This window comes from Cynocephalus volans, chromosome 14, assembly GCF_027409185.1.
Source record: "Cynocephalus volans isolate mCynVol1 chromosome 14, mCynVol1.pri, whole genome shotgun sequence".
Lineage (NCBI taxonomy): Eukaryota > Metazoa > Chordata > Mammalia > Dermoptera > Cynocephalidae > Cynocephalus > Cynocephalus volans.
Genome location: NC_084473.1, coordinates 40,867,666 through 40,890,554, shown reverse-complemented (window position 1 = coordinate 40,890,554; position 22,889 = coordinate 40,867,666). Strand labels below are relative to the sequence as shown.

Below are 22,889 nucleotides of genomic sequence, written 5' to 3'. Positions count from 1 at the left end.
TAAGCCTGAGGTCTACACTGCTGACATGGGAGGCAATGTGTAGAGGTAATGGCGTAGGACTGTGGAGCCAGACAGCCTGGGCATGAATGTCAAATCCACCCCTCATCATTTGTACATCTATGTCTTCATTTTTGAAATGAGGATAATAGTAGTGTGCATATACCTCATAGGGATTTTGTGAAGACTAAATGGATTAATGCATATAGAGTGCTTAGAATAGTGCCTGGTGCATAATAAGATATAAAGGTAGTCATTAATGTTATTATTATCATAATTTTAATGAGCCTGTACTAAAATGAAAACTATTATTTTTAGTAACTAATTCCCCCTAGGTGGGAATGCAAGGTAGACCTATCTTCCTACCTTCCTTCCTTGGTTGTTTTATATATTCAACAAGTATTTATTGAATGCCTACTATGTACTACTGTTTCATAGTCAGAATAATGACTAGTTACCTTGAAGGAGCCAAGGACAAAAAACAGACCAGAAAATAGGCAATAACAATGTAGTGTGCTAAGTGCTGGGTGAGCATATAACAGGGCCACCTGACTAGTCTTGGGAAAATTGGGGTAAGTATCCCAGAAAAAGTAACATCTAAGCAGAGACTGAAAGAGGTTAGCCAAATGCAGGGAGGGAAGGAGTCTCTCATGCCTAGAGAGCAGCACAGAGCAAGGCCCTGGTGGGCAAGAAGTCAGCCCACCTGGAAACTGTGAGTTTGGGTAGGACTGAAGTTCTAGGTGGGTGGTTCTCAAATTAGTCTCAGAACCTCTTTACACTTAAAAATCATTAAGGGTCCCAAAAAGCTTTTGCTTGTCAATATTTAATTAGAAAATAAAACTGAGAAAATATTAAAAATAAGTATTTTAAAGCACATACTCCATTAATCATCAAAGTGGTGACTTCAGCACACACCTTATAGCTTCCGACAAACTCCACTCTGCATTCATGAGAGAATGAGTGTAAAGGAGAAAACTAACATCTTAGCATCATTCTGAAAATAGTTCGATGTTGCAGGCCTCCTGGAAAAGATTGCACATACCCCCACAGGTCCCAGACTGCACTTTGAGATTGTCTGATGTCTATGCTATACATCATGGGTCTTTGGTGATTTCTTCAGTATAAACTTGTAAGCACTCGTCTTGGGTCCATACAACCTCCCTGTGATGAAGAGAGTGGTGGGTTTATTATCTTGGTTTTGAAGATGGGCTGCTGAGGCCCAAAGATCATCATTTGTGTTAGTCATACAAGTTAGATCTCTTGATTCTGTCAGACTCTGATGCTGCTTTGAAGGAAAGAACTGGCAGTCATGAGTAACGTAGAACAGGCTTTTCATAGTGGAAGCCACAGCTGAGTTAGAAGGCAGGCCCAGATTGGCAAGGGGATCAGCCACAGATTTTCTTTGTTGGAGATCCACTCTTGGCTGAACTTGCCAGTAGTAATATAGTTGCAGTTGCTTCTTGGGCTCTTTCACCAGTTGTACAAATGGGCCTCCCAGCCTAGTTTCCCATACACACGCCTGGCAGGTCTGTCTGTGTCTCACTGGTCTGCCCAGCAACAAAACATGTTCTTTTGCTCTGTCTCTGGGCTGCCTTTGGTATTCTCTTACTTTTTCTGCTAGATAAAATATAAAACCCTATGGAAAGGGAAAAACCCTAAAAATCTGGGTTGATTGTGGCTGTTGCTCTTGTTCCTATGTGTTGGTGAGACAAAGGACTTGTTGAAAACAAGTCATTAATGTGGGTGTTGGATAGTGTGTTTTTGTTTGTCAAACAGATTCCTGTCTTTATTAAGGTTGGTTTACCCTGGTTGAAAAAAGGAAGTCAAAGGTATGTGAAAAGTCTTTCTGTTGTGTCCCCTGGGTGTCACATCTGTGTTGTAATAGTTCTGTTTTACCTGTGATTCTTTCTGGGATAAGTGTAAGAGGTTAAGTCAGGAAGGGCTCTTTTTCTCTTTCTACTTATAGATACCTTCTCCACATAAAGCTACCTTTGAAATCAGTAAAAGGCCTGCACCTGGAATTAGATGCTAGGGATTGAAAGGAATGATCTCCATGGGACCTTCATAGCCAGCTAAGTAAATATCAAATTGTTATTTTTTCAAAAGCAGGAAATCATTTTGTGATCAGAAAACAAATTCTTTCACAGAACATTTTCTGGAATTATACATTTTGACTTCTTTGAAAGTGTTTACATAAATATATCAAAACCTAATAGTATTTCTGTAGTATACCTTGGAAACAAGAAATATGCTGATCTCTGAGTTTTCTGGGACTATGGAAGAAAGACTCAAAGTATAGGACATGGGAAAAAAAAAAAAAAGAAAGGACATGTAGGATTCGTTTCTTAATCATTTTTAAAGCCAGAGGTTCATAATTACAATGTTGAAATGGATGGAAGTAACACAAATTAGAAAAGGTGAGATTATGTAGCAGGTTCATCAGAGCTGGGGGTAAATGACATTAAATCTCCGTAGAAGTTAGACAACAGCCATGGACATTACCTCATTTGGGAACAACACTGGCTGGGCTGCCATGTCTTTTAAGTAGAATTAACCATCTGTTTTTGTTGCCAAATTTTTCATGTTGGGGACTTAACATTATTACTAGGTTACGTATCGCTCCGGAGAAATCATATTCAAGTTCAGCAAATTCTCTTCTATTGAGGAAGAGTTTGGCCAGTAATCATGAGGAAAGATTTCTTCTGATTCTTAGGTACTTAACTCAGATTTTGGTGTTTCATAAGGAAAGGTATACCATTCGAAATAAGAATTTGATTTTGTTTTTTTATTTTATTTCTATTTTGGTTATTTTTCTGATGATATAAATCTATAAAAGGTCATCCCTGTTCTTTCGGGGTTTTTTTGGTGGCTGGCCAGTTCAGGGATCCAAACCTTGGCTGTTAAAACACTGTGATCTAATCACCTGAGCTAACCGGCTAGCACCTGCTCTTTCTTTAACTAAGGTCTTTTATATGGATAAAGTGAAGTAGACAATAGAAGTAATTTAGCTTGTATTAAAGCAGAAAAATGACTTTTGCGTTTATCTGAATATTTTAGGCAAAACCATTTTTTTTTTCTTCAGTGAATCCAAATATTCACACATCCCTTTGCTGGTACAGACATAATCTACACTTTTCATGTAATGTTGTTATTAAATTTTCTCAGTTTTTACCAGCAAAACCTGTAGAACACTTTAAAAAAATCCTCCCCCCCTCCCCCAATTTTCAGCCTTGATTTCTGTACTTTGAGAATTCTAATTTTAAAAGATTTCACTTTTCTGTCTGTGGAGCTGAGCAACAGTGCTACATGCTTGGTTGACATGAAATATGATCTAGCGATGTACTTCAGATGTTCTAGGCTCACACATTTGGAAAGTTTGCCATAAGAGAAGTAAAATTAACATTTTGAGCACCTCTTGCACTCCACATGAATTGCATATGTGATTTCATTAATACTCTTAGCAACCCTGCAAAGTAGCAAGGTAGGTGTCATATTTTCTCTGTCTCTGCATGTCTCTCTCTCTCTAATGAGGAAATTAAGGTAAGCCTGAAAGGGTGACTTGTGTAAAGTCACAGAGGTAGTCAGTGGTAGAGGTAAGACATTAAAATGTGAAGTCTAGTGTTCTTTTTATCTTTACAATGTGCTGCCTCTATAATAGTTGAAGTCAATAACAACTTTTTATGGCTGGGGGAACCAAACTAAGAATCCATCTCTGCTGTTTTTATCCCTTATCACTCAATTGGTCTCCTTCAGTCTAATTTGATATGATACCACATCATTAGAAACAAAGTAAATCCATCAGTATTATAGAGATGGACAGAGGAAGTCATTGAAGCTCAGAGAAGCAACACTGGTAAAAGGCTTATTGTGCCCTCCCTCCCTCCAGTTGTCTCTCTGTTGTCATTTCTCTTTGGTCTTCTATTTAATACTCCCAGCCTGGAAATACAGAATCCTTCCTTGAGACCTAAGCAATAGCCAAGCCCACAGTTCCCACACCTTCTGTCATCCTTAAGGATTTGACAAAACCTCTCAAGTTTTGGCAACTGTAGGAATTATGGATCCTAGGTCTGGGAGCTGATGAGACCGTGAGAAAGTGATCAAGATCAAATTTAATTCAGCAGACACCATGGCTTGCTTAGCCTGTTCTAGGTACTGGTGAAAACACAAGGAGTTTGCCTTTAAGTATCTTACCTTCCAGCATAGGGGCTGTGGGTTAGAAGCCAAGGGAGCCCTCAGGGACCAGGGAGCAAATGAGAAATGAAGAGGAGGCAGAAAATAAAGCAGCTAGGCAGATGTCAGGCATAAAAGGAGACTCAAACTGAGTCCATTTCTGCTTTGGGCTCTGTGTTTGGGCTAGAGTCAGGATCTTCATGGAGGTGGCAACAGTAGTGTTGGGTTGAGGACTGAAATAGAGGCAGATCTTGGTATTACTTTTGTGGAAATAAAAGCAGAAAACCAGGAAAGAGGTAAAGGTAGGCCAATTTGTCCAGCTAGTTGTGTGAAGGAACCACTATTCAAAAAGCAGAGGTCAGACCAACCATCCTTCATTCTCTGCTACAGATGGAAGCAGTGGAAGCAAATAGAAAATCAGCGATAGAGCCTTAAGTGTAGACTTTATTATAGTTTCTTAAATAAGGAGACTAATGAATGTTTGTAGAAAAGATATGTCTTTTTTATTAATGATTTTGTTGCATTAAAACGTGTGATTAAATATAATTTAAAAGAATTATTTCCATCTTTAAGAAATATAACCATATAAGTTAGCACTTATGCTTCAAGAATTTTAATATCTTTTTTATATTTCTTAAAAGTACAGAATTGTGAAATGTAAAGTAAAATGCTCAAGCTATTCAGAAATGGATTGTTACCTGATAGATTCCATTTGGTGACATAAGATGTTGGCCTGTATCCATTGTTATTTCATGCCCCCAAAATATAATTTCACAGTGGAAAATCAAAAACAAAAGCATGAAATTATTCTGATGTTGTAAGTTATAAATGGATCGCTGGTTAGTGTGCTTCTTTTCTGGAGTGAGTCATAATTCAAAGAAAATGTTCACTCTTGTTACTAGTGGCCGGTTTCACCCTTGCATCTTGAGGACTTGTATTAGTGTGAAAGGAGAAAAATCTGAATTGCGAGGAAGGTCCCCAGTCCAAGAAGGGCAAAAGCAGAGCTTCTCCCTATTTATCAATTCCTTCAGCTCTCAGTGAGTCTGACTGTAGCCTAGGGGGGGGGGCTGGAGACTCCAGGCAGTCACCTGCAGTTGCGAACAGCATCATCTGTTTTATCCCAGAGGGCCAAAGAAAGATTATTTCCTATGTGTGCCTTGACGTGAAAAGGATCGGGAAGCACTGGGTTCTTAGAAAAAAGATTAAAGAAAGAACTAAACCTTGTTAAATCTTACCTTTTGTCAATATGTTCTTTTCTGGATATAAGCCCAGAAAAGTCATTTTTAATTAAAATGCTACTTTTGAAGATGAATTAATCCCTTCCTTACAAATATCCAAAAGCTTTTATTTGGTGTGTGTTACTTAGTAAGCTGTCGCTGGGTGTTGGAGGCCGCTTTTACTACCAGGTTGTGGAGTATTGACTGTAGTGCACTGTCTGTAGTACGCTGTCATTCCCCATGCAATGTGCTACTGCTGTTTTGTAATGCTCTGAACTCACAGTATCAGTCAGGGTCATTAGAACTGAGAGACTGGTCAGTTGATGTGTCCTCAGGTTTTTACCACTCACTATTAGAGTAGGGGAAGTAATAGTGAGAAGAGGAGAACATATATATGCATATTTTTTTTCCCAGTTATCGAATGTATATATGAGTATACTTCAAAAAGCTCATGGGAAAATTCATATTATCTTTTAATTATATTTTTCCATGGATTTTTTGTAGTACCTTCATATATATTGGGGAGTATGTCTGCCAGTTTTTGAGTACCTACAGAAGCTCTTCTGGAGGATAGATGTTATTCCTATCTATTAATAAGAAAGCTGAGGTCTAGAGGGGTTTTGAGATTTCACTGAAGTTATGCAAGGATAAATGGTAAAAAGCGGAGCTGGAATTCAAACCCAAGATTGTTTAAAGCTTTTGAGCTTCTCCAGTTAACCACTATATTATGCTGCTTCTGTGGATGAGGAGAAGAATAATCTCAGTGAAGACTGACTCTCTTGAGGTAAAGGAAGTTGACACCATCTGTTTGCTCATTTTGTTGATTGAGCACCAACTATGTGCCAAGCACTGTTCCAGATACTTGGACTATATCAGAGAACAAGAGATAGATCCTTGGTCTCAAAGATCACTGCTGTCATGGAGTTTACATTCTAGCAGTGGCGTGACAGACAATAATAAATGGTAATATAATAAAAATTATTATAATAAATCTAATAGTAAATTATGTAGTTTGTTAGAAGGTAATAATTGCTGTGGACAAAAACAACAAATAAGAGTAGGGTAAGGGGAATCAGGAATGGGTAGGTGAGGAAGGCAGATGGCAGTATTAAATAAGGTGTCAGAATAATAGTCATCATTGAAAAAATAACATTTGAGCAAATTCCACCAAAAGATAAGAATTTTTTTTTTTTTCCCCTTTTTGTGACCGGTAAGGGGATCGCAACCCTTGGCTTGGTGTCGCCCACACCGTGCTCAGCCAGTGAGCGCACCGGCCAGCCCTATATGGGATCCGAACCCGCGGCAGGAGCGCCGCTGTGCTCCCAAGCGCTGCACTCTCCCGAGTGCACCACGGGGCCGGCCCTAAGAAAGTTTTTTAAAAAATAAAGGGTAAACATCTTTTCTCCTGAAATTGCATTGGTTACAGCCATCTATATATATATAAGCAGGCATGACAAATATATGTTTGAGTCTATCTTTACCCATAAAGAATTACCAACAGAGTGGGTAGTAGTGGATAAACAAGGCCAGGAAGGATGCCGTTACTTTAGAAACTTACAGACTCTCTAAAAAGTTTCCATACTATAAGTACTAGGATTACTGAGGACTCTCTGAAGCCCTTTCCCCTAGAATCACAGTGAGTCAGGTCAGTCGGTCATGGTCCCAATGAGCTTAGGCAAAGAGGAAAGTACTTATCACATCACCTCCCCTACTTTCCAGTGTGACCCTTACCTTAACCCTCTGTACCTGGGCCTTAGAGATGTAGAGTAAATGTGGAGAATGTTTATTCTTTTATTTAGCAAATATTTATTGAGTGGTTATTAATGTATAATACTATGCCAGGTGCCATGCAGGATACAAAGAAAAGTTAATTTATTATAACATGTTCTCTACCCTCAAGAAGCTTATGAGCTGCCTTGGAAAGTAAACCATCAACACTGCAGTTACACAGAAATATATGGTTGCATTTGATGTGTGCCAGGCTGATGGCTGAGATCACACATCTGAGAGGCGATCCCAGGATGGGCTGGAGTGATCAGTGAAGTCTTCCAGGGAACAATGGGTCTTGGGATAAATCTTTAACTAGTTTTCTCTTGTTGAGGCAGGGGACTTGATGTGAGCCAAGGCATAGTGGAGGACATGAGATGGTGTTTGCGGGGCGCAATGATTAATCCAACTTGTTGGGTCCAAGAGTACATCAGGGAGCGACAGGATGTGTGACTGGCACGGTGGGTACAGGTCAGTAGTTGAGAGACCACAAATACTAGGCCAAACAGTTTGGACTTTGTAGACCTGTGGTCTTCAAAGTGGGGTGCATAAGACAGTAATGTGTGCAGAAGAATATGTTAGCATGCTTTTCTTATCTCATCCAATTAATTATTATTTTACATATGATATATAATGTAAATATATTAATAGAGTAGTAGATAATTTATAAATTAATAAGTACAGAAAAGCTGGCAGTATGTCTTCAAAGAGGTCATTTCACGTACTGAGTAAGAGCAGACTCTGGAGCCAACTTATCTCCATCTAAATCCTAGCTCTGCTACTTGCTAGCTGTGTTATTTTGGGTGAGTTACTTAATTTCTGTGCCTCCACTTCTTCCTCTGTAAATGGGAAGATAAAACGACCTCATAGTGGGGTGGTTGTGAGGATTAAATGAGTTAATATGTGGGGAGTGCTTAACAAGGTCTCTGCCATACAGTAAGTCCTCAGTAAGTGTTAGTTGCTATTATTACTACTTGCTGCTGCAGCCACTGCTAGCAACATCATCACCACCACCACTAGGGAGGGATTTATGATCCAAAATGTGAAGATCTACTGATGTAGATGGTAAGTAAAAGATTTTGAGCTAAAGAAAGATATGTTTTAGAAAAGATAATGTTGCTCATTGAAATAATATTATAAAATATGTGAGGATTCCTAATGATATGTATGTGTGTAAAAGAGAAATAAGTCAATTCTCAGCAATTTTGACTTTGTGTTAACATGCTTCACATAGAGGTTCCTCTGGTCAGTCACTGTGTTCTCTACCTTCCTGTAGATCATATTAAAGATTATAAAAACTGAGATTAGCTGAGATTTTTAAGAGTGGAGTTCCTGCCTATCAGGTTGTTATTCCTTGCACCTGTTTTGTTTTGAATTACATTCTTTCCCTCAGAGCCCATCAGAAACTTGATGAATCAGTAAAGGAACACTGTCATGCTGTCTCAGACAAAGGACTCTTTTACCGCTCAGAGGAGGAAATTTGAAATTCATAAAGTGAAAGGAGATATAGGATCCTACTAGATAGATTAATCTAGCCTTTTTTCGAGTTCATTTTTCATCCTGGAAGGCATGCTTTCCATTCCCTCCCAGCCATCCCATTCTTATTGTTTAAGACTTTTCATGACTAAAGATAATTCTGATTATACTTTAACAAAACAAAATATCGCACCATGTGCACACTATTAGGCTTTTGTCATTTCCTAGAATCCTTATAAAATATCTGATGATATGTGGTTCCATTGTGAGATGGAATTTGCTTGGTGGTTCCCTGTCCAATGAAAATAGTATTTGTTTTTGTCTGTTTTTAGCATATGCCAGTTGAAAAGGCAAAAAGTAATTCCTCATTGTTTTCATTGGAAGAGCATTTTTGAGATTGCACAGTATATGTACTTGTTCCACGGCCCTTCGATTTATTTAGGGCACCCAATGTATTTCAGTTACTAACTCAGTTGGCCATTTGAAAGCACTGTGGTTGGGTACAACCAGATAATTTGGCTGCCACCCCAGAGACCTGAAGTAGAATCAGCCCATGGGCCTTTGGAAAGTTTAAAAAAGTAATAAAACTCTTTCCTTGTTTTAAACCATATTATCGTTCACGACTTTCTTATATTTCTCTGTACTGTGTATCTCCACCATCTCCACCCTGTCCTTCTGTGGCAGGGTTTCTTAACCTCAGCACTATTGCTCTTCTTTGTTGTGGGTGGCTGCCCTATGCATTGTAATGTGTTTGGTAGCATCTCCCCACTAGATGACAGCAGTACCACGACCACACCCCTCCGTTTGTGACAACCAAAAATTTCTCCACACATTTCCACATGTGCCCTGGGAAAAACACCCTGAGTTGAAAGCATTTGTTCCATAGTACCTATGGATTGTCTCCATCATTCTGTGGGAGGTGTGATACCGCCCTTTTAAATACTCTTAAATATTGACGGACTTGAAAGAAACCAGTCCTGACCTAGACTATGATGAGTTGTGCATAGGAATAAGTGCCTAGGAAGAGAATACAAAACTCAGACTGGAAAATCACAAAAGAAGCTTTTTCTTTTCTCTCTCTCTCTACTGGAAAAGTGCTGTGAACATAAACCAGCTTACTTTTAAAATCCTCCCTTCTTATAGTTTGCTTCATGTCCCTGTCCCAACCTGCCTCTGATCCACTTTCATAATATATAGTTGAAACTTAATTCTGCCCTCTTCAGACTCAGCAAAATAAAATTCTAGGCTGTATTTATCTAGGGGAGCTTTGGAAAATAACACATAATTAGAATTTTTCACTTCTTTTACTTGAAACACTGGGTGCAATTTCTTTCTATTTCACCCAGTTTCCTGGGTGCAATTGCTGTCTATTTCACTGAGCCTCTCTTGGGTCATGGCAATAGGCTGTGTGAATAAATCTTCTCTAAGAACAGAGGTTCTGCCAAAAATATCACCCAGGACATCTCAATTTTGACTTTGTGTGTTAAACATAAAGCTCTCTCCAGATTCCCAGATTCACACCTCAAAAAGGAAACTAGTGGACAAATCTAGATAGGGTGCAAAAAATACAAGGTGGAGATGGTAATTATATTAATGTTTTTTTTTTTTTTTTTGTCGTTTTTTCGTGACCGGCACTCAGCCAGTGAGTGCACTGGTCATTCTTATATAGGATCCGAACCCGCGGCGGGAGCGTCGCCGCGCTTCCAGCGCAGCACTCTACCGAGTGCGCCACGGGCTCGGCCCTTAATGTTATTTTTTAAAGGGTCTTAAATGTTGCACAAGTATGTGCCTCATGTATGTAAATGTCTAGAAAGCTAGTAGTAAATTTGTGACTTGACTTTCAAAAACGTTGTGATATATTAAAAAAACAAGACTTTTAAAAATACATCCTCAATACCTCTTTTAGAAATTGTCAAACAATTCTTGTGCATGCTTTTCTTTGTCTATTTAGAATAGAAAGATAACTACTTATGTTAAAATGGAGTCTTTCTGTTTTAAATAAAGGCATATGTTTAGGGGAAAAATAAATTAAATCTTACTTGAATTTCTCTTGTTACTGTCAATTAAATGTATTTTCTGTGCCTCCTCCACATCAAGTGAATAGGGTTGATAATTGAGGTAAGACTTTGTACTTGCAAATGTTCACATTTTTTGCTAGATGAGAGTAAACTGTTACCTTCCTGCTTTAGCCTCCACTTTTTTTTTTCTTAGTAATGAATAGGATGTGTGTTAATGTACTTGAATTTGTAGCCCTCTGATGTAGTTGTTAGGTATGTACAGGTATTAGATGATTTAGTACTAGACCCACATTCATATGAAATAGGTAATCCTCTTTTCACTAGGATCTTGGTCATTTTTCTATTTGGGATGCCTTGTTAATCTCTGTAAAGAGAAATTTCTGGTGGGTGGGACTTTTTTTATTAACTTCTTAAGAACCGTATTTATAAAAAGGGGTGTAAAATTGTTTGGAGTTAAAAAAAAACAAAAAACAAATGGATTTAACAGGTGTTTTATTGTGACTTTAAAGAGTTTACAGGTGCCAGAAAATTCCATCACCTTTGTTTATCTTCAAAGAGATCAGTATAATTAACAGTTTAATGTCTATTTGACGTTTTTTTCCTTATTCACTCCTTAAGCCTTTAAAAAGTCTTTATTTCTTGTAGACAGTAAGACAGGTTCTACATCTAAATTTAAGTTTGTTTATCACAGATAGTAGCCTTTATGTCTTTCCTTTCTTCTCAGATTACAGGATATATGAGGGGACTTCAAAAAGTTTATGGAAAGGTAGAATTGAAAGGTAATATGAATCTTTCCATGAACTTTTTGAAGTCCCCTCATATATCAATTTTTATGTCTAACGTGCTTCTGAAATGCAGTTTCAGTTTCCTGCTTTATAATTGATTTTTTCAGATATGTGAGACATTTACTTGTTCAGGTATAAAGCTGTACTTATACTGAAAAGCAGTATTCATTGATCAGTTTATTTGAGAGAACATTTAAATAGTTAATAGGTGTGTGATTTTCAGATATGTATTTAGAGAACAGAGATACAGAGCAGTAATTTATGTTAAAAATTCATGATTGAATATGCAAATGTGTATGTGTGCACATGTACACGTGTATAGACTTTTAGCACTAAGATGTTAGAAATTTAAGTCCATGTTCTTCAAAAGAAACCCTGAGAGTGAATCAGAGATGTAATATAATCCAAACAACCACCAATCCCACCAGCTCAAAGGGTGTGAGGCAGTAAATTTCTGAAGAAAATCAATACCAGTGCTCCTCAGCCTATAATCCTTCAGCAGTGATGGGCTGTCATTCATGCACCCCACCCTTCCCCAACACCTCAAGGGCCTCATTAAATAAGGAGGACCATATTGTTCTGCACATGTGTCTTTAAGATCATCACTTGGCCTATTCTCTATAAATGTATGACTGACTTTGTTAATCTTCCCTCTTCCTAACTTTTCGTCCTTTGTTGTTTCTGTAATTACTTTCTCTCTGCTGAAGGAGAGCATAGAATGAATAGAGATGCATAATTCCTAGCTGTCTGTCCAGTTCAGAAGTTATATCTTAGATATCATTGGTCACAAAAAATTTGGTCATTTTAAAATTCTATATAGAGAAGATGGGGGTGGCCTGAGTGTGTGTTAGAAGTTGGACTGGGAGTGGTGGTGGATACCTAAAAACAAAAATTCTGCCTCAGAGTTTGTCTTCAGGTGAATATTTTTTAGTAGTTTGGTATATAGATTTGAGGATTGGCAACATTTTTCATTTCATGTGTTTCTTTCCTGATTGGCCTTTCAGAGATGCAGTAGGTTGCTGTGGAGTGTTACTGAGCACTCATTCCCTGAGGAGGTCAGGCACAGTCCATAGAGCCTATCACAGCATCAGCATCACTTGGAATTGGTTAGAACGCAGAATCCTGGCCTCTGCAGTTAAACTTGTATGCACATTAAAGTTTAAGAACTACTAGTCCAAGCCTTTTTCAGGATGCTGTCCCGGGGCTCCAGCCTGGTAGCTAGGTGTGTATGTTACCTTAAAACGCTAACAGTAATTCCTATAACTAATACTATAAATCATATATTGCTTTGTGATCTAGCTGTCACCTAAATTCTTCATTTCACCTAGAAGATAGTGAATTCATGGAGGGCAGGGCTTGTGCCTTACTTGTGTTTTATTTACAAAACACCTAGTACTAAGCATGTTGTAAGCCTCCAGGTGGGGATTTTTTTCCTATTTTTTTTTAATTTACTTTTTTTTTTGGCAGCTGGCTGGTATGTGGATCAAACCCTTGACAGATTTGCTTTTTAATTGACGCATGTTGATCATACATATTTATGGGGTACAGGGTTATGTTTCAATACATGTATAGAAAGTATGATTATCAAATCAGGGTAATTAGCATATTCATCATTGCAAAAATTTATCATTTCTTTGTGATGAGAACATTTGAGCTCATCTCTTCTAGCCAGTAGAGAACATACAATAAATTATTGTTAATTATAGATGCCTAGCACTACTGTATACCACTAGAACTTATTTTTCCTGTCTAGCTGTAATTTTGTATCCATTAACCACTTGATTAACTTTTCCAAGTTTGATATTGTCAGTTATCTCTTATGTGGTTACTTTTCTATTTCATTAGTATTTATTTTCATCTTTATTATTTCTTTTTTTTTACTTTGAGTTCAGTCTGTGTTTCTTGGTCTACATTCTTGAGTTTAGATGCTTATTTTGTAAATATTCTATATTTCTTGTTTTCTAATATATATATTTAGGACCATAAATGTTCCTTTAATGCCATTTTAGTTCCATCACTCAAGTGTTGGTATGTGATGCTTTCATTGTTGTCCAGTTCTAAATATTTGGAAATTTTCATTGTGATGTATTCTTTAACTGATTAATTACTTTTAAGTTTAAACATATTTGTATAGGGGTTTTATTTTTAATTTTTCCTATAATAATACTTTGTGGTCAAAGAATGTAATCTGTAATGATGTTTCTTCTTTGAGATTTGTTGTGGCCAGCTTTTTAGTATGGTAATGTAGTTATGTATAAATTTTGTGCTCGGAAGTTTACTTAAATTTTATATATTCTTACTTACTTTTTTTTTCTGCTTGACCTGTCAGCTTATAAGCAATGTGTCAAAATGTCCTATGTGTGCATTTGTTTGTTTCTTTATAAATTTTGTAAATTTTAATGTAGATGAAGCAGTGTTCTTGAAGAGCCTATAATCTTCATGATTATTATGCTTTTTTTTCCCTTTTGTTATTAAGTAATTTCCATCTTTATCCCTCTTAATTCCTTTGGCTTAAATTTGTGTAATATTGATATTGCTTTACCAATTCTCTTTTGCCTGGAATTTCTTGGTATATTTTTTCATCTTTTCATGTTCATTCTTTCTGTCTTATTGAGTTTTAGATGTCTCTACATAAATAGCATATATCTGATTTTTTTTCTGTATGCAATCCGATAGTCACTGTTTTTTTAAAACAAGTTTTTACTTTAGAATAGTTTTATATGTACTGAAAAGTTGCAGAGATAGTGCAGAAAGTTTCTCTACATCCCTTACCCAGTTTCACCCATTGTTAATATCTTACATCAATTACTATGATACATTTGTCACAACTAATTGGTACATTGTTATTGACTAAACTCCACGCGTTTTATTCTGATTTCACTGTTTTCACCTAATGTCTTCTTTATGTTCTAGGGTCTCATCCAGGTTACCACCACATTACGTTTAGTTGTCATATTTCCTTAGGCTTCTCTGGTCTGTGACAGTTTCTCATACTTTTTCTTTGTTTTTCTTTATTTTATAGAAATTCCTTCAATTTGATTTATTTATTTTTAATTTTAGACTAGGATTATGGATTTGGGGGAGGAAGACAACAGAGATAATGTACCATTCTCATATCAAGAATACATGCTATCAACATGACCTATCACTGTTGATGTTAACCTTGATCACATGGCTTAGAGGTCGTATTTGCCAGGTTTCACCACTGTGGTGTTGATTCTCCTCTCCCCCCTTTTGCTATTCTCTACTCTTTGGAAGCAAGTCACTAAGTGCAGTCCACACACAAGGAGTGGGAGGAAGGAAGTTAAGCTTTACTTCCTGGAGTGGGGGGTGTCTACATAAATTATTTGGATTCTGTGTGGGAGATTTGTCTCTTCTCCCCATTTATTTATTTGTTCAATCATTTATTTATTTACAAGAGGATGGACTCGTGGATATTTATTTTATACTTTGGGTTATAATCCAATATTACATTATTTATTTTGTTGCTCAAATTGTTCCAGCTTTAGCCATTGGGAGCTCTTTCAGGTTGGTCCCTGTGTTCCTTTGACATGCCTTCATCCTTTTGGTTGGGGGGTTGGTTGGTTTTTTTCCTTTCCTTCTGGAACTATGGGTTGTTCTAGACTCACCTTGTATACCCCTTTCCCAAATATAGAATTAGTCATTTCTCTAAGCAGCCTTCTTCATTCCTTTTATTGGGTATGCTTATTGCTACTGGGGTATCATTGTTTCTTGACCCTCAGTTGAAAGAGCTAGGAAATAAACGTACATATACTTAACCATTTATACACACATATCTATAATTATTTCTGTACCTATTCATCTGCATCTCTATTATGCTAAACATGTCTTTGATTCTCATCCAATACTCCATGGTTCATTCTAGCTTTCTCCCTTGCTTATCTGTAACCTCCCTCTCCAACAATGAGAAACTTAGCTCCTTTCATCTACTACCTATTTATTTATTTCTTCAATTCCAGAATACTTGTATGGATGTTTCAGAATTACTAAACCAAATGAGTGGGAGGAGAAAAAAATCTTACCAACTAGAGAACAGTGCCTATGTATAGTTCTTTTTTCTTTAGTCTTATAGTTTCCAGTCAAAACAGTTTTCCAAAGTTATTTGTAGTACAGTTAGATTCTTTTTGCCATGATTGGATTCTTTTGTCACTGAACATTCTAGATGATTTTTTAAGAAATTGCATATGTCAAAGTTCACTCTTTGTGCTCTAAAGTCTTATGCATTTTGACAAATGCATAGCATCCTGTATTCACCACTACAGTATCATATGGATTAGTTCCAAACCTTGAAAAATTCCCTGTGCTTCCCATAGTGAAACACTCCCCTCTCCCCAGACCTCTGACAACCACTGATCTGTTCTCTATGCTACTATGGTTTTGCCTTTTCCAAAATGTTATGTGAGTGGAGTCATGCAATATGTGTAGTCTTTTCATTCTAGCTTCTTTCTCTTAGCAAAATGCATTTATTATTCATCCATATTGAATTCATAGCTTGTTTCTTTTTATTGCTGAATACTATCCCATTTTATAGATGTACCACAGTTTGTTTACCCAGTTCACCTATTGAAGGACATCTTGGTTGCTTTCACTTTTGGGGAATTATGAGTAAAAGTGCTGTAAATATTTATGTGCAGGTTTTTATATGGACATGCGTTTTCAAATCAGTTGGGTAAGTAAGTACCCAGGTCATATGGTTAAGTCTATGTTTAACTTTATAAGAAATTGTCAAATGATCTTCCAAAGTGGCTGTACCATATTGCATTCCTACTAGCAATAAATGAGAGTTCCTATTGCTGAGTCCTCCTTAACACTTGATATTATCAGCTTTTTGGATTTTAGCTGTTCTAGTAAGTGTGTAGTGATATCTCATTGTTGTTTTATAGTTTATGTCTTTTGGTAGGTGATTTAAATCCATTTACATTAATTATGATTCCTTATATCATTGAACTTTTTAGCTATATATTTTTTTATTTACCACATTTTCTATTTGCTTCTTTTTTCTTCTTCCTTTTGTACAATTTTATTAAATAGATTTTTTTTAACACCCCCCCCCATGTTTTCCTTATTCTTTTGAAAGTTATATATATCTTTGTAAGGGATTGCCCTTAAAATTTTGAGATATTATCTTTATTTCTCCTCTCCAGAAGACAAGGACATTTGAATGTAACTCTAAATTTCCTTTTCCTGTCTTCCACACTATTGTTGTCTATCGGGCCCACCTTGTTTTTAATCAGTCATTATTTTTATTATTTTACACTGAATATTTACATTTGCCAGCATATTTCACCAGTTCCTTAGTGCATTATTTCTTGCATTCCACTTCTTCCTTCTCTTTTCAGTTTCCATCTTATTCAAGTGCATCCTCTAATAAATTTTTCAGCAAACATCCTTGTGTAATAAACTCTTTTAGTCTTTGTAGTCTGAAAATATTTTACCCTCACTCTTGAATGATAAGTTCACATATAGACTTCTAGACTAACACTTATTTTCTCTTAGTGCTTTGAAGATATTGTTGCATTACCTTATGACACCTGTTGCCAAGACAGCTATTGTCAGTTCAGTTGTCATGTCTTTGTAGACTGTCTACTTTTGTGTGGCTTTTATGATATTTTTTCTTTGTTATTGACGGTTTGCAGTTTTTATTATGATGTTCCTAGGTGTTCATTAGTTTTGTTTATTATACTCAGGACTTGGTGAAGTCCTTTAATCTGAACTCATGTCTTTATTCAGCTCCAGAAAAGTGTTTATTCTTGTCTTTTTGAATATTGCCATCTCAAAATTACCTCCATTTTCTCCTACTGGAATTTTTATTAGTCTTATTTATGCCCCCGAAGTTCTTTCATCCATCTCATTTCTTTCTCTCTCTAGACTTTATGCTTGCTTATTTCCTCAGATTTATTTTCTAGTTCACTAATTCTTTTTCAGTTCCTGTGTCTAGTGACATAGTGAAATAAGTATTTCACTCTACTGTGGACTTTTCCACCTCAGAGAAGGGATTATTTTCAAGTCTAGACTTTTCCCCCAAATTTGCTTCTTATTTCCTCTTGATAGTTCTGTTTTTACCTTATGGCTTTTGTTCCTTTCATTATCTCTGACTATTTTACACATATCTATTTTAGTCTTTTTCAAGTTGTTGGTTTCTTGTTGTTCCTAGAGCATGAATTCTGCCTGTTGCTGTATCTGGTGCCTTTCCCAAGGTTTGTAGTTGTTTTTCATGGCAGTGTCTTGTGCACTGGTGGTAAGCCAGTTGTCTGAGGTAGTTTTGTGTTAACGTTTTATGGCCTTCCCTACAGATTTCATAGGCCAAGACGCAGTGTTTTGTTAATTTCTTGTTCTCATACTGCATACTCCCCTCTCAAACCTGGAATTCTGATTGTTAGTGAGGAATTAGTTTTCCACCTCTGGCTCCAAGGGTAACTAGATTCCTTGCCATATTTCCTGGCCAGTTGATGGAGTTTCCTGGTGAGTGGAGCAGTTTTTCATGGCTGCAAGCTTTGTGTAGAGTTCTCAGCTCAAGATCTAATACCCGCATTTGTCATTCTGCCTCATCTATCATTCGCTGCTCTTGCTCTGATATCCTTCTTTATATCTGGCACTTGGAGATTCTCTTTCTTGCCTTTGAGCTTTGTATATTTAATACATTTAAAAAAATCTATCACTTTAAAGCAGGAGGGGGAAACTTCACGAGTCACCTCAGTCAAGTATTATTGAATGAATTTCCAAATCTCTTGGTGTGAAAGAGTTATCAGGTTGATTCCCCCTCCAGGCCTGTGGTAATGGTACATATGAAAGCATATTAAATATTCAAGTAGGAGAGGGCAACTGCATAAACTCTGTAAACAGTTCTAAATAATTCACAATTTTGCCAAAGCCATTTTTAAACTCCTCCACCAGGTAACTCAGTGGAGATGCATAATAACTCAGTACTGCTGACTTCTCTTTCTACTACATTCTGTCACTCCAGGAGTTATGTTCTGCCCAGGAAAAGGTTGCAGGAAAAGGTTGTTGATTCACAGAATTTTGAACTTGTAGGTGGCTTTTCAGCTGCGGACTCTATGAATGAAAAAACAGACCTGAGGAAGAGACCTAAATTTTCTAAGGCTAAGGACTGCACCTTATTCAACACTTAAATTCCCAGTGTCTTACACTGACTCTGGCACATGATATGAATCTCCTGAAATTTTGCTAAATGTGAAGTCACAGGCATTAAAGGGCCAAAATCCATGAATCTTAATTCCCAGGTGTAGAGAAAATATAGGAAAATGGTCAGTGCCCCTCAGATGTTCAGAATCTTGCCAAGCATTTGATGTAAATATGCATGTGCGTGCGCCCAGGTGTTCCTTGGCTATTGTCTGATGTAAATACTCATGAGAACTTAGGTGTCCTGGGTTATGGACTTAAGTATAAAGGACGAGAGGCTCTGATCTGCAGTGCCCCCTGCCCCTGGGGGGGCCATGGGGAGGCCGCTACTGCTGCTGGAGGCTGTTGCTGCAAGCTGTTGCTGCCAGTGCCCCTGGGATGCCCTAAGAGGCCACCACTGCTGCTGCTGCCACTGCTGCGGCTGCTGCTGAGGACTGAGCTCCTGTCATCTGCCAGTGGCTCCCGGGATCTTTCCCAATTACTTAGCATGGACCTGTGTGTGAGGGCTCTGGTGACCCAGCCTGGCATGTGAAGGGTTTTTGACCCAGTCTGTACAATGGGTTTGAAGGATCTATGGGCCCTAACCCCTAGCCCAGACAATATGAATGGAAATTTAGTATGAATAAAATAATGAAACGTTTTGGCTTTAGCGTAGCTATTGCCTCAGCTGGACAACTGGTGTAGTCGTGTAGCTTTATACCAGGACAAGCTCTTTCTAGTACACTCTACTTTCTAGTTGTCTCACTCAGAGGAACAGATTTTCTTAAAGTAATGATGAGTAGAGGTAAGCATCTAGATTGCCAGATTGAAAAGGTCCTTCTGAATGTCAATAATGACTGACATCTGACTTCATTTAAGTGTGGTATTTGGGCCTCCTTCAGAAAAGTAAGAGAGTCCTTGCTGTTGAGTCCAAGCAGGTGTTAGTTGTTTTGATTCAAAGTAGGACATAGTTAGGCTTTATTCACTTAACATATGGCCTTCAGTAACCAAGGCTGGATATTTGGAATATGGGTCTTTATCATTATCAGAGTGCATCCTAATACATCTCTAACACTGAATTTAGTTTGGGAAAGGGACGTTAATTTTGTGTGTTTTCAGGTATAGAATCAAAGAGAACTTTGAAAGTGACTTGAGCTAAAGGGAAACCATTTTGGAAGAGCATATTTTTAAACGTTGCTCATAATTGTTTCAACTGCTTGTATAGAACAAATTATCATAAGGAGGATCTTTATTTCAGGAGTGTATGTAACATAGTGTCTTTGTAGCCTGACTGTCTAAATGTAGTGAGACGGAGGGAGGCATGACCTTTCTGAACCATATCTTTAAATACACCAAGTGAAGTAGGAGAGGGTATTGCTGGTTATGTGTGGAAACCTAGGAGAGGACAAACATAGGAAAGGGCTGTTCTGTTTTCGACAGGTACAACTTTAACCATGCTGTAAATATCAGCTCTGAGAGTTTTACAGTGTTGGTCTGCCTCTAGGAACCCTTTCTAGTCTGAAACAGAATGCAGTTGGGTGCCGTTGCTTGTGTTGGATTGTGAACACTGACACCAGTTTCACAAATTTCTCTTGCAGAATGCTTTTGCTTGCTTGTTCTTTGTTATTCCTGGTCTTGGAGAACTTACTGGTACAAACCTTGGTCTGATTTTCCTTTGCTGACTTAGTGCTGTCAGCAATTTTGTAACAGGATTGAAGGAATACCTCATTTTCCAAAAATAGAAATTAAAAGGGTTTACCGCCCAACAGAGGGAAGTCAGAATAACCAGGGTTATATTCTTTTGGCATACAGGTTTTGTTTTCTACCTTGGGGCCTTGTATATAGAAAATGAAAACAGTTACAAAATTTGTTTCTTATGTTGAAGCTCATGCTAGTTTCACTTGAACTCTCCTCTTTTAGAAAGAATTTTGTATAAAATTCATCTTGGATGTCATCCAATAATTGAAATGCCAGGCAGCTACCACGATAAAGTATAAATCAGATAGGGACCCTAAGTGTACTTACCATTTTAAAATTAAAAAGCATAGAGAGAAAATATTATTGTAGTTACTTTGTTCCTACTTGGTATGCACAGTTTGTAATCTTCCACAGTTTTTATTGGCTTCATTCGTAGAGTTTCATCGACCAACTGTATTAGTTTGTGGATAGAGGATGATATAGTGAAAAGAGGTTTTGGATCCAGGCGAACCTGGACTTGACATTCTCTTCCCCCATTTTCTAGATATTTGGCCTAGGACTGGTCACTTAAACTCTCAACTGAAGCTTACCCATCTGCAAAATAACACAAAATTTGCAAGGTTGATATAAAGAGTAGAGATGTTATATATACACTTCCAGTATAGTGGCTGGCATAGTATAGTTTCTCAATAAATGTTAACTATCATTTAGTCTTTTTCATTGAACAGTTTGTCCATCATACACCAATTGCTCATGGTAGCTTTATAGTATCTTTTACAATGTAGTGGAGATTAATTCTCCTTCGTTATTTTTCTTTTTCAGTATCCTATGAACTTGAAATCAACTTGTCTAGTTCCTACCCTCAATACTATTGTCATTTTTCTTTTTGGGGGGATCAAATTAATAACTTATTAACTGTATAGAACATCTTTATTATATTGTCCTATTTAAGAACATGGTATGCCTTTCCATTTGTTGTCTCATGTTATGTTCCTCAGTAGCACTACATTTTAAAGTTTTCTTCATGGAGAATGCATATTTATATATTTTTATATTTTATTATATCTTATTCTGTTATCAGTGGGTACTTTCAGTATGTTCCATCTTCTGATTTGTGCTGTTTTGACTTGTGAAAATGATTGACCTATATATTCACTTTGTAAAAACAGTGTTAGTCATCACTTTTATTGCACTTTACTTTGTTGAACACTGTTATATATACTCTTACATATTTTGCTCATTGAATCCTTATAATAATCCTAGAGAGTGAATACTGTTTTACATTGAGGAAACGAGGCTAAAAGGGATTAAGTAACTTTCTCAAGGCCATATAGCTAGAAAGTGGCAAATCCAGGGTTCCAAAGCCTGTACTATTAACTTCTATACCATTCTTATAGAAGTTACTCTCATTTGCAATAATATCATTTGTAGTGATCCTTTGTAATATATTTTCCATTTATTCTCTTGGGTTTTCCCCAAGAATACTGCATGTTTTTGATAGATGTCAATTTTCTCCAAATTAAAACATGGGTTTAATGCATTTCCAATAAATAATTTTTAAAAAAATTTCACTCAACAGTACAACTCCAAAATTTATATGAAGGATAAATAGTAAGAGAATAGACAAAGCGGTTTTTGATTGAGATTGTGTGAATCTATAGGACAATTTAGTGGTGAATTGACATTGTTAAAGTATAATTTTCATAAAGGCAAAGTTATCACTTTCAGGCAAATACAACATGAACATGTGTAAAATATTTTACTTACCTCATTAATTAATAAGGGAGCCAGAAAGATGTTATGATCAGTTCAAAGAACATCTGAAAAACTAGGTTAGAACGTGGTATTGATAATTCCAAGGTCAAGGGTTTAGATCTCCATACCAGCCAGCTGCCAAAAACCAAAACAAAATGAACAAACAAAAAAACAGAAACATGACTTGACAGTCGTTTGTTTTAGTTCACATTACTGACCATATTTAAGCAATAAACTAGCAGCACTTTAAGATTTATTTTTATTTAAATAGATTTCTTGTACATTCAGATTGGTCTTTTCCCAGTTATTTTGTTGTATCCGGAAAGTGTTGCCATTTCTTAGATATTTGCCACTGATGTATACACATTTGTTTAGCTCAGCACAGACATAGTCGTCATAGTCTACCAAGGTAGAAATTTATATTATAAGTTGGTGACAATAGGCAGCCAAAAGATGGGAAAGTGTGTTTGGATGAGTGGTGACAAAAACCTAGCACCTAAGGTCAAGTTATCTCCACCATCAGAAATCCAGGATGAATTGTATATCCTGGGCTCCCCACTGGTTTGGAGGGTAGATATTTAAACAATGGGAGAAGTTAGTATGTAAATATATCTGCTGAAATAAGTGATTTCATAGTGCACCAGAAAAAGGGAAATGAAGCAATAAAGTGACCAAATTGTGTATGGAGGTTTGACAAACAGACTGAAATAATTTAGTCCATGGGCAGTAAGACAGTTGTAGTGGAAGATACTGTGAAGGTTTAATTTATTATGTTTGTCTAGGAGTTGATGTATTAGTGGTGAGCTGACAAAAGAATCAAGGAGTTTGAAAATCAGAGGCAATGACTTCTCTCCTTTGTAGCAAAA

The 22,889-nt window shown here is 36.9% G+C and overlaps 1 protein-coding gene across 5 annotated transcripts in view; it reads left to right on the top strand.

Moving 5' to 3' along the window:
• THADA (THADA armadillo repeat containing) overlaps positions 1 to 22,889 on the top strand; it is a 340,163-nt gene that overhangs the window by 189,579 nt on the left and 127,695 nt on the right. The gene's annotated exons all lie outside the window — the stretch shown is intronic.